This window comes from Octodon degus, unplaced genomic scaffold (genome assembly GCF_000260255.1).
Source record: "Octodon degus isolate 3935 unplaced genomic scaffold, OctDeg1.0 scaffold00141, whole genome shotgun sequence".
NCBI lineage: Eukaryota > Metazoa > Chordata > Mammalia > Rodentia > Octodontidae > Octodon > Octodon degus.
In genome coordinates, this window is record NW_004524717.1 from 5,382,190 (window position 1) to 5,387,263 (window position 5,074).

At 38.5% G+C, this 5,074-nt stretch overlaps 1 pseudogene; it reads left to right on the top strand.

Annotated features, from left to right (window-relative positions):
• The first annotated feature begins 1,140 nt into the window (after positions 1-1,140).
• Positions 1,141-2,344, top strand: LOC101592235 (annotated as a pseudogene).
• Positions 2,345-5,074: the final 2,730 nt, after the last annotated feature.

Below are 5,074 nucleotides of genomic sequence, written 5' to 3' on the forward strand. Positions count from 1 at the left end.
ACCATATTACAAATGGATCACAGATAAATCTAAGACCTAGAACTAAATAACTGCTGCATGAAAACAGGGAAAATACTAACAACTCAAACAGCATGAAAAAAACAAGCTGAATTTCATCAAAACTTTTGCTCTACAAGAGACACTAATAAGAAATTAAGTCAGGGTTCGTGGGATATGTCTGTAATCAAGCACTTAAGGATGCTGTCAGGATCTTGTGATCGATTATGCCCAGTCTGGGAAAGTTAAGGCCTTCCAAAGACCTTGTCTTAAAAATAAAAAGAAAGGAAAAAGGAACTAAAGGTAGGGAAGAGGAATGGGGGAGGGGAGAAGACAACATATCATGTACAAGTACTAATTCCCTATGACGAAGGTTATCATCATATATATCTAAAATGTACCTATAAAATCTAATTTAAAAAAAAAAGAAAAAAATGTATCAATAAAATTTTTAAAGTGCAAAACAGAAAAAAGGACCACTAATGTGAAGACCCTGGATGGAATCACCAACACCACAAAGGCAAGGAGACAATGCCTATAATCTCACCAATCCACATGAGTCAGTAACATCACAATTGGAGGCCAGCCTGGACTACACAGTGAATTTAAAGCTAGCCTGGAGTACAGAGCAAGATCCTGTCTCTTCAGAAAAGAAATCTGACAGACATGCTATAGATTTGGGGAACATATCTGAAAAACACTTTAACAAAGAACTCCCATCTACAATACACAAAGATGTTGGGCTTTCAGGGTGCACACCTATGATCCCAGCACTTAAAAGGTTGAGGCAGGAGGACCATTTCAAGTTTAAGGCCAGCCTGGCCTATAAAGTGAATTCAAGCAAGCCTGAACTATACAGGAAAACACTGTCTTAAAAAAAAAAAAAAAAAGAACAAAGAATATACAAATTAATAGTAAAACAAGGGCTGGCATGGAGGCACACACACATAATCCCAGCACTTGAGAGACAGGTGAGAGGATTACTGTGAGTTCAAGGCCAGCCTGTATTACATAAATAAGGCCCTGTCTAAAAAACAAGCAAACAACAGTAAGGTGACAAATAATCCAATAAAAACTGGGCAAAAGATTTACATGGACTTATTGAAGAAATTCTACAGGCTCTGTCACGCTCACTCCAGCATCATGGCAGGCGTGGAGGCAGAGGCCTCTGGGAGCCACCTGAACAGCGTCCTGGACCCAGACAATAGGCAAGAGGGAGCTGCTTCTACAGCAGAGGAAGCAGCCAAGAAAAAGAAGCAGAAGAAAAGTAAAGGGGCTGTTGCAGGGCAGCAAAAACCTGGGAAAGAGTCAGGACCCTCCATGGATGAGGTAGCAAAACAGTTGGAAAAACAAGCACTGGAGGAGAGAGAGAGAGAGATGAGGAGGAGGAGGATGGAGACGGTGATGAACATGGTGCAACTGGAAAGAAGAAGAAAAAGGAGAAAGGACCAAAAGTTTATAGACGGACCCTCCCTCGGTGCTTATCTGTGACCTGTACCCTAGTGGCATGTTCCCCAAGGGGCACGCATGCAAGTACCAATCCACATAGGTACTTGGAGAACCACAAGTGAAAAGAAAGCATTAGATCAGGCTAGCGAAGAGATCTATCTGGAATGATTTTCAAGAAGCTGTGGAAGCACATCAGCAAGTTAGAAAATACATTATGAGCTAGATCAAACCTGGAATGACAATGATAGATATCTGTAAGTTGGAAGACTGTTCTCAAAGGCTCATAAAAAGAGAATGGCTTGAATGCAGGCAGCCTTTCCAACTGTGTGTTCTCTCAATAACTGTGCCACTCACTACATACCCAACACAGGTGACACCACAGTGTTACAGTACGATGACATCTGTAAGATTGACTTTGGAACACATATAAGTGTTAGGATAATTGATTGTGTTTTTAATCCCAAATATGATATACTATTAAAAGCTATAAAAGATGCCACTGATACTAGAATAAAGTGTGTTGACACTGATGTCCATCTGTGTGATGTGGGTGAGGCCATCTAGGAAGTAATGGAATCCTATGAAGTAGAAACTGACGGGAAGACATACCAAGTGAAGCCAATCCATAATCTGAAGGGACACTCAATTGGGCCACACAATACACACGGAGAAGACCATGCTCATCATGAAGGGCGGGCAGGTGACGCAGATGGAGGAAGGGGAAGTATATACTATTGAAACCTTTAGCAGTACAGGAAAAGGTGTTCATGACAACATGGAGTGTTCACACTACATGAAAAATTTTGATGTTGGACATGTACCAATAAGGCTTCCAAGAACAAAACACTTGTTAAATGTCATGAATGAAAACTTGAGCACACTTGCCTTCTGCCGCTAATCTGACTTATCAAGAAGTTGTCAGCAGAGGAGAGGACTATTAAACTTAGTCCAAAGCCACCTCAACATCTTTTTCTTTTTTAACTTTTTTTTGTGTGTGTGGTACTGAGGCTTAAACTCAGAACCTTATGCTTTCCAGGCAGTCACTTATACCACTGAGCTATATCCCCAGCAACATCTTTATTTTCTAAGCTTTGTTGGAATACATTATACTAGAATCAACTTACAACATATTGTCTAACAGTGGACCTGTGTAATACTTTATACATGTTTAAAAGAATTTGATTTTGATCAAAGGCAAACAATCCACCTAATGTAATTAACCTAGGAAAATGCTTTCAGGCCTTAAATGTTAACTGCTTCCTCCCTGTCTAGGAAATTCTCAAGTTAGTGAGGAATGACTTACACATTTTGTTTGGAACACCTAAGTCATGCCTTTAGGGTATTTATATTGCCATGTTCTTACTTTGAACACTTTGAATGACTGACTACATCTATTTCTGCACCTATGCCCTCTGGTACTGCTTTTTTAACCTTTCTGGAATTCATTTTCTAAAAAATAAAGACATTTTGAGATCTGAAAGCGAAAGAAAGACAGACAACAGATAGAAGCTCATGAAAAGATTCTATCTTTAGTTACCAAGAAATAAAAATTAAAACCACAAAGAAATATCATCACACACCTCCTGGATGGCAAAGACTAACCTTACTAAGTCTCTAAGCATGTGGAACAATGGGAACTTGCACACACTGCCAATAGCAATATAACATGATACACTCACGTAGAATGAGTTAGGCAGATTAAAAATTTACAAATACATCTACTGCACAGCCCAAGAATTCCCTCTTAAGTATTTACCCCAGAAAAATGAAAGTGTATCTCCACATAGCTTGATCTGTAGCAAGTGGAATCAACCCAAATGCAATCAACAAGTACATAAATAAATTATTGTTTACACAGCGGAGTATCAACCAGAATTAAAATGGACTACGGACATACACACTACCTGAACCTCAAAATAACTTTGTGTAATGAAAACAAAACCCAACCAAGAGTCTATATTATATGAGTCCATCTCCATAAAACTCTCAAAAATGAAAACCAATTTACAGTGCCAGGGAACCAAGTAATAGATGCTAGTAAACAAGGGAAATTACAAAGGAACTCAAAGAAATTTAGGGAAAGCAAATATGTTCATTATCTTGATAATAGTGATAGCTTCTTATTTCTCAATTTTTCATTATAACAAAGAACCACAGGCTGGGTTCTTTTAAAGAGAGTAGTGCATTTAGCTTACTGGAAATTCAAGGGCATTGGCTAGGCTCTGGTAAGGACCTTCTGCGGATGGCATCACAATGACAGAAGCATGTGTGAGAGGGAGAGACCACACAGGAGACAAAAAACTGGGTCAGGCATGGTGGTATACATCTACAATCCCAGCACCAGGCTTGCTGATGCATGAAGATCACAAGTCTGAGGTCAGCCTGGGCTACAAAGTGAGTTCAAAGCCAGCCTGAACTACAAAGCAAGACCCCACCTTTTTAAAAAGGAAGGAAGCTAAAAGCATGAAGGGAATGGTCAGGCTTTGTTGTTTTGTAACAGCTCTCTCTCAAAAACTAACCTGGTAAGAATGTCAGCCCAGGAGTTCACATTAATTGCTGGTAGGAAAACAAATGGAAAATGATACCACCATTCTTGAAAAACAATGTAGCAGCTTTGAATATTGTTTAATGCAGACTTGACATTATGCCCAAACAACCCTTCTTCTAGGTACTTACCCAAGAAATTGGGAAATTTAAGTCCATACAAAGTTTTTCTGTGAACATTTACAATAACCAGAAAGTTAAAACAACTCAAAGGTCCATCAAGCAATGAATGCCTAAACAAACTGTGCATCCTTTCATAAAAAGATAAATACGAACTTCAAGATTCCTTTGAGACTGAAGGAAAAAACTGAAAACAAAAGATAGCAGTTATAAGCAGGACAGATCACTGCTTACTAAAGGAAGCAAAAGTGACAGAAAGATACAAATCACAACACACAGCCTTCTGTGGCTGACTTGTTTCATTTAAAAATCATGTATTTCAGATTCATCTATGTAGTATGTATCTACAATTTAGGCCTTCGTATTGTTTAGTGCAAATATATCGTAGAGTATATACAAAGAGTGATTGAAAAATACAGTAAATGTTTAAATTTTCTTTTTTATTTATTTAATTATATAACAGAATCTTATTAAATTGTGAAATTACGCTGGACGTGAACTTGCAATTCTCTTGTCTCAGCCTCACAAACTGCCGGGGTTACAGACACGTGCCACCCGAATGTTTAAATTTAAAAATTACAACAAAATGTACGTTAGCACTAACCTCCTCAAAATACATTGTTCTTGCTACTTTCTAAAGCAGTTCTGCAAGTCCTCTTTCACGAGTATCTTTACAAGCTATGATCAAAATATGGTGAATGCTGCTACTAAGTGCCATCAAACACAAAGGTAGGCTAGTAAAAACATTATGGTGTGTCCTCATCCACCTTATTCACTGGAACTGGCACTGTAGAACTACTCTTTTGAAGTAAAAATGAACACAAAAGGTAAGTATTCTGAATCAATTCAGGACACTGAGGCAGCCACAATACTACAACTGGAGACACAAAACCTAACTTCCAGAACTGCTTCACGAAGTGGTGAGAACAATGGGATAAGTTGTGTTTGAAGCAAGAAGTATTTT